Genomic DNA, 14,142 nt, shown 5'->3' with positions numbered 1-14,142 from the left:
TTAATCACTAGTGTTAATATGTATAATATGGATGGTCAAAACAATTATTAGATTTTTGGGCAAAAACAACTAGCATATTTTAGATATTATCTTAAAAAGATAAAAAATGATGTCATTTAAAAGAAAAAAAGTGATTTTTAGTTAGTTTTGAAGATTTTATAAAAAGAAAAAAAGAAGATAAAGAGTGATTAGCAAAATCGTGCACGCCGCAATCACAATCTATAGGCAATAGACATCACTTTGAATAGGGAGAGAAAGAAGGAGTGATTTGGAAGCTTTTCAATCAAGTGTCTTGGGGTTTTGCCTCCCTTTTGGAGCCAATGGAACCATCAGATTTATGAGTTAAGCATCACATCATTGAGTTTTCCAAGAGTCCCTCCACCAAGAACTCTTGTTCTCAGCCTCATCCCCTCTTCTCTAATTCATTATAAATATGAGGCATGGAGAGGTACAAGGGAGCATAAGGAGACCCCGAGAGGCTGCAAGAGAGAGGTAAAAGACAAGGATACCCCTCCAAGAGATTGTGAGAGAGAGCTTGAGAGAGAGAGAGACACACACACACACACAGAGAGAGAGAGAGAGAGAGAGAGAGAGAGAGAGAAGAGTTACCTCGAGAGGCTGCAAGAAGGGAGAGAGTTAGCTCAATTCCTTCTATCTCAATCCTCGACTTAGCCATCTTCTCTTATGCTCTCCCATCTTGAATCTATTTGGCCTTCTTAATCTCTTGAGTCAACTTGCAGACGGTGACCTCCAAGCGAAGAATGTCACGTGCGGATAGCAATTCTACAACTAGCAATGAAGCTTCGGGCGAAGGCATCACTCTGTCAATCCAACTGCGGTTCTGGTCTCATAAGTAATGTATTTCTAAATTAATAGATACTTTCTTTGATTCTCGTATGAGATACATTAGGCTCCATACTATGATGTATGAGAATAGGTCATGTGAAGGGATAGTCCTCTTCTCACATATTTGAAAGAAGGAGTTTGCAAAGTGCATGTATTAAGGGAAGTTAATTGCACTTAGTTGTGTATGGATTATTTGTTGATAGAGCAATTGGTCAGGGGTTATGAATAGCATAATCATAAAAAGAATAACATTAAGAATTGTGCATACAAGTATTAAGTAAATTTTGCATAATATTGCTCTTTGATCACAAGGGGGAGAGCGAATATGCGATGGAATTAGTATCGCGTCTATTCTTGTATTGTTTGGGAAAAATACAATTAGTTTTGTTGGTTGATTGAACAAAACCCTAAATGTTTTTTTTTCAATCAATTGATTGTTGCATTTGTGATTTGGATAAATATTCCAAGTGATTGTGTTTGATGGTAAAAGCATGGCACGGGTCAATAATGACAAGTAATCATGGAAAATAAAGGAATGTTTCACTGGAAAATAATATTAGGTTAATTGCCTTGATCGTGCTTGATTCTTAATTGGATTAATTAAGGAATGATATTTTGCATGGGTGAATCATCTCCAAGAAGGCACCATGGATTACCCTAAGAGAGCATTGCTCGATTCACGGGCCGAAGGTCGAGTGATGAAAAGGCCAACCACAGAAAGTGTGTCTCACTCCTAGGTCACTCGAGGTCAATGGAGCTCTAGACACCCCTACCAAGTGCAGCATGGAGTTGTAGAGTGCCATGAGCCCAACGTCTAGGGCATTGGAAGATCCTATTCTAGATAAAGGATCAAAAATTTGGTGCCATATGATTTGGACCAAGTACCTCTGTTGGACAAAAGGGATACATAATTCTCCTGTATGCGCAGCAGACAAATATTAACTTGAAGATAAGTTAAGAAACTTTTTTGTCAAAAGGACTGCTTGTTTTGTTTTCGTGTCTATGCTGTAAATTACGCAAACGAATCTTGTTCCTTAAATGGCCTAATTAAGGAAGATGATTTTGAATGCCATACATAAATGTGATAGGACCTAATTAGAAAACTAAAGCTATCAAGGGAAGCGGGTGGGTAGAACCCAGACAGTGTGTCCTATAGTAGGGTGGTCCTAGAGAACTAGGAGGATTCTCACAAGGTTTTACCATTGTTTGACCTTTAGGTATTGTTAAGTTAGAACCCGATTCATGTTGTTTTAGGGGGCTAGAATGGGACTATGCCCTACGGGTAGAGAGGTTGAGCACATATCCCTCTCATTTTCCATTCTCCTTGAACTAAGTGCCGCATGGGCCTGCTTTAGATTAGGCATCTCTGCATAAAGTAGGATGTCCAAAACCCAGCATTAGAATGCTATCAAGAGACCTTCACAACTAGGAACCCAGATTTTAGGTTGATCCTAGTGGGTTTGGTACTGAAAGTTCCATTGCGAGGCGGACTCGGGAAACCCTAGGCGAAAAACCCCAAAACTTTTCCTTGGGACTGTCGAGCGCGACGCTTAGATTCGTTTCTCGATGGACCATGACGGGACCTAAAATGGGCCGGCACTGCCTATGGCACTAGCCAGACCTCATGCATATGATAGACAACCCCACCACACGGCCTCACGGGCCAGGAGCGTCTAAAAATCACTTTGCACTAAATGCTTATGAAGATTTTGTGTTTGTATCCAATATGTAGTCCAACATTCACCTTCCCTTCTCCTTAGAGGGAGATCCCATAACATATAGGCATAATGCCTCGTAATACACACATAGGAAAGCATCTCTCAGCTAATTGCCGCGGCTCCACTGTGACTCTTCTACACCTCGGGGATTGACCCCAAGATGCATCGCTTCAATATATAAAACATAATGCACAAACTCCACTCTTTCATAATTCAGTGTTCTAGGAGCTTTTGATTTGCCTCATAAAACTTTCCCCAACGGAAGCATCCATCTAACCTATGACTTAGGTTTCCTGTCCTCTCAGCGTTGGTCAAAGTTTATCAATCAATTGCAATGCATTCCAAGAGATACCACGTGATATGCTTGATGCAAGGTGTATGACGATTGTGCACAACCATTTTATGATTAAAAAACTAGCCATGTGAGGTGTGGAAAACAACCCTTTCATGAATTTTAACTAAGTGTTACGTGCTGCGTTGCTTTAGGGACTAGCACCGGAACTTCCGTGCTACTAGTCGCCTATATTTAATTATGGAATGATCCCTAAATTCTATGCACAAAGAGGGAAATTAGAATTTGTATCTTTTCAGCAATTAGATCGTCACACAAACTTCCTCCCCCCTTATTGTTTAGGTGTTGCTGCGGTGCATAGGTGTAAATGGTTGTTTTCTATCATTTTTGTATGTAAAAAATAATAAACATGTACTATAACAAAAAGGACAAGGCCAAACTGAGGCTTGACCTCATGCTTTAACATCACCAAACATTCACACACATAAATCTTATTTTTCCACATTTTTTGAGCGCCAAAACTCCAATTTTCTCTATTTTTCACTATTTTTTCCTATTCATTATTCATGGAAAATAGGTATTTTCTTATTTATTTGTATTGGCTTATTATTTTGACTGAAAATTAATATTTTCTCTGAGTTTATCCCATTTTCACTCCTTTCTCTCAACTCAAAATCGGACTACTAATTTTCATTAAAAATGACATTTTACGGGTTTTAAAGAATTAACAACAGCTCTAAATCATTACAAGTTCTGTATTTCTATAGTTACAGCCCTCAAACATGATGCAAACAAGGTTCAAACAAGAATTCATTGCATAAGAACAACATTTGAACCATGAAATAACAAAAACAAGCATATTTCTTTGTAAAATTGAAGCATGCCGCATGTCTTGCGTGTTGCAGGTTTTTAAATAATTATTATGGGCAGCCCACAGACCAACAAGTAACCATTATTCAGTGCTGAACCTCTTTCCTCATCCCCCTCTTCATCTTGTAGCAATCTGATCACAGTCGGACAAGCATTCTTCAGCCCCTCTTCCTCTTGATTTCTTGCACAGGAATTGCCTCTATGCATAGGAGAAAGAGGTAGGAGAGAGAAATATTTGTTTTCTATCTCTTTGCTCAGTGCATCATTCCTTGATTTGTTTGTGGCGATGGAGGGCGAAGGATAGAAGCATCTTAGGGCTAGGAGGATTCCTCCTGCCTGTACCGATCAGAAAAAAAAAGATGAAGAATGGGGGAAAAATGGAACGCAAAAAATTGACGCCGCCAACCCTCCCCCCCACTCCCCCGCCCAACGTTTCATTACATGAGCATTAAGCTATTTGTTAAGAGATTTTAAGCTCTTAATCAAATTATCTAGTTCATGCCCTTTTGCTTTCACACTTCCAACAAGTGGATTTTTCGCTTTTGGAGGGGCAAACGACATCGAATTTGAGATCCGTCTAGATGGGTGGTTCTGTGGAATCGAAATCTACAAAGCTAGGCCATGTCACGCTCTTTCTCGCTTCCAGATCTAGTAGCTACTTCACAACCACGAACCTTACAGGAATTAATTGGGGGATCAAACGACCTCAAAATTGAGATTGGAGACTTGCGTTGGATTCCTGATGTCGTTTTGCATCTGGGTAAACTCTGCCATCATTTGATTCTCCATGAAGATTAGCACTAGTGCTTTAGGGACTTGCCGCTTAAAATCATACTAATTGCCACCGTTGCCTTCGACTAAGTCTATTTTTTCCTTGATATTTGTAATTTTAAACTATTTTTAAGCACTTCTCGGCATAAAAAATCATCTATCATTGCCGACCACAGGATAGGGCGACTTAGCCCGTTGAATCCCATGAATAGATTTGCACATAAACAACAAAAAGGAGCATCAAGCTGATAGAAAAAATACACAACAAAACACATCACAACACTCACCCTATCCCCTGTCACAACGAAGGCATAAAATCCACAAGGAGTAGGCCTAGCATAATCTTATAGAAGGCCCGAAGCTAGTCACTAACCAACTGCTGCAACACAGGCAAGCTAAAAAGAACTATCAAAGAGGTCGCCCTAAGTGGTAGTCTGAACTACCTTCCTAACTAAGGGCAACTCAACCATAAGCTCCCCCTAGGCGAGAACTCCTATAGCCTGATCAAAAAATATTTTCTTTTGGTATAGTTTTCTTATTTTAGGCTTTTATTTTTCCATGCTCGGGGGTGTAAAAAGGAGGGAGCTAAGCGTAGTGACCCAAGGAGAACAGGGCATCGGCCTTGGGTCCTGTCTCGGTACCCAAGAACCTACCAAGTCCTTGCTAGGTGACACTTAATCCTTTTCTAATGCTGCTCACTTTTATTTTTGCTCCAATCTTCTTTCATTTTCTTTATTTTATGACAAGATGTCACCCCAAGGAAGGGCAAGGTATCGGCCCCGGGTCGTACTCGTCCCCACGAACTTATCAGGCCTTTGCAAGGCGATAAACAACAGCTCAAGGATTTTTCTATCTTTCCTTGTCTATTTTTATAGGGGTCAAAACCCCTTTTTACACACCTCCGTATATTCATATATTGTCTTTCACATCTTTAGGGTTTTGTCTCTTTCCATCATTATTTTAGTAGGCTTCTCTAACTGCCTCACTACTAACAAGAACTCCTAGAATGGTTGCCTAGCAGGTCAGTAGAACAGGGTCACTAGAACTCCCATCTAAAGCAGATCTTTCAATGCTTGACAATGCCTTGCAGGAGGCAAGGACTACTCAGACCTCCCTCAAACATACAAAGCCTAAACCTGGGACTTCATGCCTTGATTTCCGGTCCCCAACAAGAAGGAAAGCCCCCTTCAAGTACACAGATACATATAACATGAAAGAACACGCACTCGTAAAGGATAGATATCACCTGGGTAGGGCCATGAGAAGCTTCCATGCGACAAAGGCTCCGCCGTCCACGCTCTTCTTTGAACCTGTCTAGCACAGGAATAAAACAAGAAACCATTAACTACACCCGTACTAAATAGACAACTCGCCCTCTTGGCCTAAATAAATAAAGCATTTCACTGCAAACTAAATGGCCCTCTTGGCCTAAAATGGATAGTTCATTCTAATCCATGCAATATATGATCTCCTTGGCATATAGAACACATCCTATCAAACTAATCAGGATAGCATAAAATAGGAGGACTAGCTTCATGCTACTCATGCGAGTCAGATAAAATCTTGATCTATGCTCTTTGTAGATTCACTAGCCCAAGCCTTTCTACTGATATCTCAGTAATAATGGCCATCTCTTCTTGGGTACTATGAGCTAAATGAATGACATCATTAGGTTGATATATCTCATTCCCTTGGTCGTCATTCAAACGGATCGCTTGTCCCAACTTTCCAGTAACTCCTCCTATAAACACAATATTAATGAGTTTGGGAATCTTCCAATTCCCATTTTTTGAATACTAAAAATGTGGCACCCGGATAACATGCCCATAAGTTTCTCAAAACTATATGATGTGACCTATCATTGGAAAGCACTTGAAAAATGGAATCTATTGAGCTATAGAGTGCTTGATTTGGAGTTATAGTGTTCAAGTTATGACAAATCCAAAGATTTGACCACGTGTCTTAAACTTATGGAAAATTCCCATATTCCCTAATATGGTGTTTATAGGGAGAATCATGGATTTATGATCATTCAACTCTTCTCTAGTTGGACCATTCCATATGTCAATGATACGATCCAAACTAGACAGAACTTCAAGCCTAGACCCATCACATAGATGCATCTCAAGGCGGCAGTCCCTATTCTCAGATGTCGCATTATGGCCTTTAGTCGCATCCTCCTGGGAATCCATCAAAACATGTCCACATGCAATTCCTGGACCTTCATTTGACACACCAACAGTATTTTTAGGGATTTTGGGCCTCCAAACCCATCTCATATTCCTTTTCATATTCTTGGACTGCCTCATCTGCCCACATTGGTTCAATGGACTCACAGTGGATTTATCACCATTACTAGATGGCCTCACAGCCTTATGGCTTCTATTTAGTACAGGTGACCTTTGGCATGCCGCATCTTCTCTACACAAGATGTCTTTACTTGCCTTTATCCACTCTGCAACAACTGCTTAGCCATAGGAACCATGCTTTTACTAAAAGGAATAGCATCTACTCGAAAGCATGATTCATCTATAAATTGGAAAGGTCTCTCAAGAGCCTTACTAGGAGCACAACTAGAACCACTCATAGAATGCTCATCTAAGCTTGTAGACCTAATAGTTCTATCAATTCCACCGTCACAACTACCTCTCATGGAAGTGTTGCAAGCCTTGATGGGACTTATTGGGATTGGAGTCTTTTTATCCCCAAAGATTATATTATCCCTACTATTGCCATTTTCTGCTTGGAGATTTTGGCTACCAAGGTTCCTCTCATAGGCTGCCTTGGTATCAACAAGTGAGTTATCTCCTTGTAGAAATGGTTGGAAGCTAGGATGCACTTTTACTGAGCGGGAAAAACTCCAAAATTTTTCCCAACATCTTTGAATATGTCCCTCATAATCAATGGCATGCATCTTTGCTTCCCTTAACGACTTAGGATTCCGCATTCCCACTTGGATTTGGATGTTAATCTCTAAGACACTCAAAAAGAGCTCACATAGCACATCACCTGGCAATGCAGTAGCTCTTCTTGGCCAAAGCCTCAAAATATCATCAAAGGATCTAATGTATTCTTTAAGAGAGGGGTAGGACTCTTGCCTAATCTGCATCAGTTGCTCTAAAACTTGGGTCATAGGCACCTTCTTCTCATATTCATCTAAAACGCGATCACTCAACTCCCCAAAGGATTTAATAGACCCCCTTGGGAGGCTCTAGTACCATTTTCTAGCCTCTCCCTTGAGGGTACTTGAGAATATGAGCATCCGATGAATATCATAGGCAAGTTAGGTTGTATTCTCCTAATTGCACCATCAGATCCTCATTAACCAGCCCATGAAACAGTGGGAGATCCCTATAAGGAGGAGGGCATTTAGTCCTTTCCTTCAGGATCAGCACTGGGCCATTAAAATCCTCATATTCATGACCTAACTCTAGTGTCTTGGGGTCTCCAACCTCTTTCATTTCCACCTTTACTAGTGTAGGAAGGTTAATATCATCCTTGCTATCCCTTTTTGCCAACTCACAGAGTGGTTTAGGGAGTCCTATGCTATGCACTAAGGAGTCTACTCCATCGCTTGATGCTGGTGTTTTAGTAATTCTATCCTCATTTTCTATTGTTTCCCTAGAATTGGAGGTAGATCCTAATAGAACCTTCCTTTCTGAAAAGGGTTTTTCACATATGTAGATATCATCCAATGCTTTATGGATCTGCCAAATTGCACTTTGGAACCGAATTGCATCAGGCCCTAGTATCGGAGGTATCTCCTGCTCATAGGCATATATTACTTTGACTAATGGCATCACGTTCTTTTCCTTCAAAAACTTATCGCTTTTGAGGATCACAAAAGATTGTGCCATCGTAACATCACTTTTACCCCCTAATCTTTCCTCTAGCTCCCATGGACTATCTCTCATGATTACTCCATGGGTATTTCCCCATAGTGACCCAAACTCCAGCACGGTGTCACTTTCAGAGCAAAGGGTAAAGTAATCGGCTACATTTCTAGACAAAGATCCCACTAAACCATTTAGAATGGACAAGGTATCTTTAGGGTTACGATAATTCCTTGGTTTCATCATCATGCTCAGAAACTTCAATCCACCTATTTTAGCATCCACCACTTCAAGGCGGCTATCAACTATATAATAAAGCTAACATGTCCCTTATAAGACCAAGATTTGGAAACCAACACTTATAGGTAGCTCTCGGCAGATGCACCATTGACCGGAACTAAAATGGGCCGACACTGGCTATGGAAGATGCACCACTGAGACGGGACCTAAAATGGACCAGCACTGGCTATGCCACTAGTCAAACCTCATGCATACAACAGAAAACCCCACCACACCGCCTCACGGGCCAGGAGTGTGTAAAACTCACTTTGCACTAAATGCTTATGATGATTTTGCGTTTGTATCCAATATGTAGTCCAACATTCACATTCCCTTCTCCTCAGAGGGAGATCCCATAACATATAGGCATAATGCCTCATAATACACACATAGGGAAGCACATCTCGGCTAATTTCTTCGGCCCACTACTGTGACTCTCCTACACCTCGGGGATTGGCCCCAAGATGCATCGCTCCAACATATAAAACGTAACACACAAACTCCACTCTTTCATAATTCAGCATTCTAGGAAGTTTTGATTTGCCTCACAAAACTTTCCCCAACGGAATCACCCGTCTAATCTACGACTTAGGTTTCCTATCCTCTTAGCGTTGGTCAAAGTTTATCAATCAATTGCAATGCATTCCAGGAGATACCACATGGTATGCTTGATGCAAGGTGTATGATGATTGTGCACAACCATTTTATGATTAAAAAACCAACCATGTGAGGTGAAGAAAACAACCCTTTCATGAATTTTAACTAAGCGTTACGTGCTATGCTGCTTTAGGGACTAGCACCGAAACTTTCGTGCTACTAGTCACCTATATTTAATTATGGAATGATCCCTAAATTCTATGCACAAAGAGGGAAATTAGAATTTGTATCTTTTTAGCAATTAGATCGTCGCACAAACTTCCTCTCTCCCTTATCGTTTAGGTGTTGTTGTGGTGCATAGGTGTAAATGGTTGTTTTGTATCATTTTTGTATGTAAAAAAAAACATGTAATATAACACAAAGGACAAGGCCAAACTAAGGCTTGACCTCATGCTTTAACCTCGCCAAACATTCACACACATAAATCTTATTTTTCCACATTTTTTGAGCGCGAAAACCCTAATTTCCTCTATTTTCACTATTTTTTCCTATTCATTATTCATGGAAAATAGGTATTTTCTAATTTATTTGTATTGGCATATTACTTTGATTGAAACTTAACATTTTCTCTGAGCTTATCCCATTTCCACTCCTTTCTCCTAACTCAAAATCGGAAAAAAACCACTAATTTCTATTAAAAATGACATTTTACAGGTTTTAAAGAATTAATAACGACTCTAAATCATTACAGGTTCTACATTTCTGTAGTTATAGCCCTCAAAGATGATGTAAACAAGGTTCAAACAAAAATTCATTGCATATGAACAATATTTGGACCATGAAACAACAAAAACAAGCCTATTTCTTTGTAAAATTGAAGCATACGGTGTGTCTTGCGTGTTGCGGCCTTTTTAATAATTATTCTAGGCAGCCACGGACCAACCAGGAACCATTTTTCAGTGCTGAGCCTCTTTCCTCAGCCTTCTCTTCATCTTGAAGCAATCTAATCACAACCGGACAAGCATTCTTCAACCCCTCTTCTTCTTGATTTCTTGCACAGGAATTGCCTCTATGCGCAGGAGAGAGAGGAAGGAGAGAGAAATATTTTTTTTTAAATCTCTTTGCTCAGTGCATCATTCCTTGATCCGTTTGTGGCGATGGAGGGCGAAGGATGGAAGCATCTCAGGGCTAGGAGAATTCCTCCTGCCTCTACCAATCAGAAAATGATGAAGAATGGGGGAAAAATGGGGCGCAAAAAATTGACCAACCCCCCCCCCCCCCCCCAACATTTCATTACATGAGCATTAAGCTCTTTGTTAAGATATTTTAAGCTCTTAATCAAATTATCTAGTTCATGCCCTTTTGCTTTCACACTTCCAGCAAGTGGATTTTTCGTTTTTGGAGGGGCAAACAACATCGAATTCGAGATCCGTCTAGACGGGTGGTTCTGTGGCATCAAAATCTACAAAGCTAGGCCTTGTCACGCTCTTTCCGGCTTCCACATCCAGTAGCTACTTCACAACCCTGAACCCTTGCGGGGATTAATTGGGGGATCAAACGACCTCAGAATTGAGATATGAGACTTGCGCTCGATTCGTGACGTGGTTTTGCATCTAGGTAAACTCCAGCTCAACCATCCACCATCATTTGATTCTCCATGAAGATTAGCACTAGTGCTTTAGGGACTTTCCGCTTAAAATCATATTGATTGCCACCGTCGCCTTTGACGAAGTCTATTTTTCCCCTGATATTTATAAATTTTTGGCTATTTTTAAGCACTTCTCGGCATCAATAATCATTTGTCAGACCACTAAAACGTGCTTGACAAAACTGATAGGCAGGCACATTACATTTATGGAATCCATTACAAAACCTCACTGAATCCATTGTGAAAAATAAATATAGTTTTACGGAATCCACCACAAAACCTCACAAAATCCACCGTCTCTCATGGAATCCACAGTAGTCTCACGGAATCCACTGTGGAATATGCCTCCTGGCATCAAAAAAGTTGTTAGGTTACATTAGTGTGGAGTTAGGAACTTGGATTTAGATCGATTCTCATGGGTTACAACCAAAATCTTGTGTTGCAAAGTGGAGTCGAGAGAGCCTAGGTGACAAACCCCATGTTATTCTAAGGAGTATCAAGTAGCATTACTTAGGATAATCTCTCAATGAGCTACTAAATCGTGTCATTGAGGGGTCTTTAGTTAGGCATGTTACACATGTTATCAGAGTAAAAATCGTTAAATGGAAAAACCATAGATGGATGTCCTCATGGTGGTTTTGCTTTGGAATTTCAATACTTATAAGGCTAAGACTAGTGCTAAGTTATCAAAGTAGTGCAATAAAAGTGGGATGATTCCTAGCCCACAAGTCCTATATCTGGTAACAATTTACTGAGATTAATAAATGCTAATAGCATTCAAGATGAGGACATCTTGATTCATCTAAGCGGGAGATGATGTAATATTTGTAATATAGTCCGAACCTTGAAAACCTCAAAAATCACATGTGAGTGGAGGCTTAGGGGAGGGGATTGAAGGAAAGAGTTAAAAATATTTAATAAAATAAGATAATAATAACTTAAATTGTTATTTTTCTTAAATTATGATAGGAGTCATCATGACCATCATCATCATTTCCAAGTTTGAAACAAATGAATCATAGTTGTTTGCATCCACCATACATACCATCTATCAACTAGCACATGACAAAAATGGCAAGTTGCCAGGACTAAAGTGGCAATTACTGCTGATGGTATTGATGCAATAATGAAAGGTAGTGGCCTAGCCAAAGATATTAGGAGAAGGACTTCAAGGAACCATGGGTTGCAAATGCTATATAAAGAGCAAAGAGAAAGTGATGAGGGTTGCATCCTTGGTTACCTATCAACATGAGGATAGTGATAATTCACTCCCATTTATACAACTCCATACACTCATAGTTAGCTTCATTGTAGCACTACGATTGCAGCCATGGTCATCTACCTCATGCCTTGTATTTTTGATTGATTAAACCTTTGAATGTATCAATTGGTTCAAGTCTTCTCTATTCTTATTATCATCTCCCAACGAGACCATGATGCCTCATATGAGCTATATCAAGTGACCTATTTGAATATATGAGTATTCCCTTTTTAGTCAAGTATTATCCATGATTTTCTACTTAGGTATGCTCTTCTTGATATGTTATGATTGTTAGCTTATCATACTGTCAAAACCTCAGCATGTTAGGACTCTATAGTCCCATAGAGTTGGTGCAATCTGATTGCACCTCGTAACCAAAAGCTTGACTTGGACTTGATTATTAGCTAAAGGTTGGGTAGTGTTGAAGGTGTTAGCAAATATTTGTAAGTAGCTACTGATGGTGGATTCAGATGGTAGGATGCTATGGATGCTAAAGGATGATGATTGACTAATTTGAGATGTGGTAGTTGGAAATGGGATAGAGAAGAGGATGGATGGAGCCATAGAGGAGAAGGCGAGTCACTTTTGTGTATTGCACCATGCATCCTCCTTGAGACATGGTTGAATATGTATGAGCTTGCCAAAAGGCAATGAAAGGTAGTGTGATTGAAATTTCAGCACAGCACATATCAATGGGATGTTTCATACCGCGAAAACATAGAGGAGTTGCCACAATTTATGACTATAGTACGACTACAAGGTGGTTGCATGATGCATTGATAAAAACTTCATATGAAGGGGAGAAAGTCACTAAGAAGGAGTGGGACTTCTCAAGGTGATTTAGTCCAAAGGTAAACATGTGCTTTCATCATTGTTATATCTAGCAATTGCATGCAACAACTAACCTATAAGTTTCAATACATAGTACAAAATCTATAGTTTCTGCAAACTAATTGTGCCGTGGTGTCATAGCAAAATTTTAGCAACAAAGCTAACAGTGGGCTAGAGATCCTAATATTAAAGTGGATGAGGTGGAGTATTTTGGCAACTTGCAAAGTATTATTTCAATATATTATTGTAGCTTTTCTATTATCATATTTGATGTGTACAATGGTTAAAAGTGGTGTTGGAAGCAGCAAGGGGCAACCATTTGATGAGGGTTGTTTGGGTTCTTGGAGGTAGATCTTGAGAAAAGATAGAAAAATTTGCAAGACCTCTTTGCCTTTCTAGGTCATTATGAGTAGGTGAAATGTATTTTTAAAAAAAATTATTTGAGAAAAATAAAATGCACAATTACCTTTTTGCTTTGCAACAAATTTTTAATTGATTTTGATATGTTGATTTTCTACCCTCACAATACCCTCGTTGGTTGTATGTTGTACCTACAACACCTTTCGTAGCTCGAGTATATGATGAGAGCAATGTTCCCACTGTTGTGGATATAGAGAGCATGTAGGCATAAGAGTTGTTGCGAGAGATGGAGGATGAGGAGGACTTATGGCATATGGAGGAGAGAAGCATGGGCAATTTTGGGGAGGAGGTAAGCATACAAGAATTCTTTGAGAGTGAAGTTGAATCTTATTTTTGTAGAGACTTATACATAGACCTTCCCATGTATGTCAACTATTATAAGAGTTGTTGAGAAACATGGATCCTTGAGCAAGGTTTAGTTATGGAGGGTGAGAGTCAATGACAAGAGACATGATGATGACTGAAACTAGATACAATGACTATTACTCAAGTGAATTTGATTATAAAAGATAGATTAGCTTGGACTCATAAATACAATCTTAAGTAGAGAGTGTTCACATGTAGAGATAGAAGATATGTAGAGATGCGATAGGGAGAGAAGAGACACACCATATACATTCCCAAAGACTACATCATATTGATCACAATCTACATATATATATGTGAGACCTAGTCTAGATAGGGTGAGCTATATATAGCTCCAACACCATATATAAACTCAAAGACTACATCATATGGATCACAATCTATATATATATATATAGGTGAAACCTACT

This window comes from Lygodium microphyllum, chromosome 3 (assembly GCF_053477565.2).
Source record: "Lygodium microphyllum isolate KBCC chromosome 3, Lygodium_microphyllum_v1.1.10, whole genome shotgun sequence".
In the NCBI taxonomy this organism is placed as follows: domain Eukaryota; kingdom Viridiplantae; phylum Streptophyta; class Polypodiopsida; order Schizaeales; family Lygodiaceae; genus Lygodium; species Lygodium microphyllum.
This window is presented reverse-complemented; position numbering follows the sequence as displayed.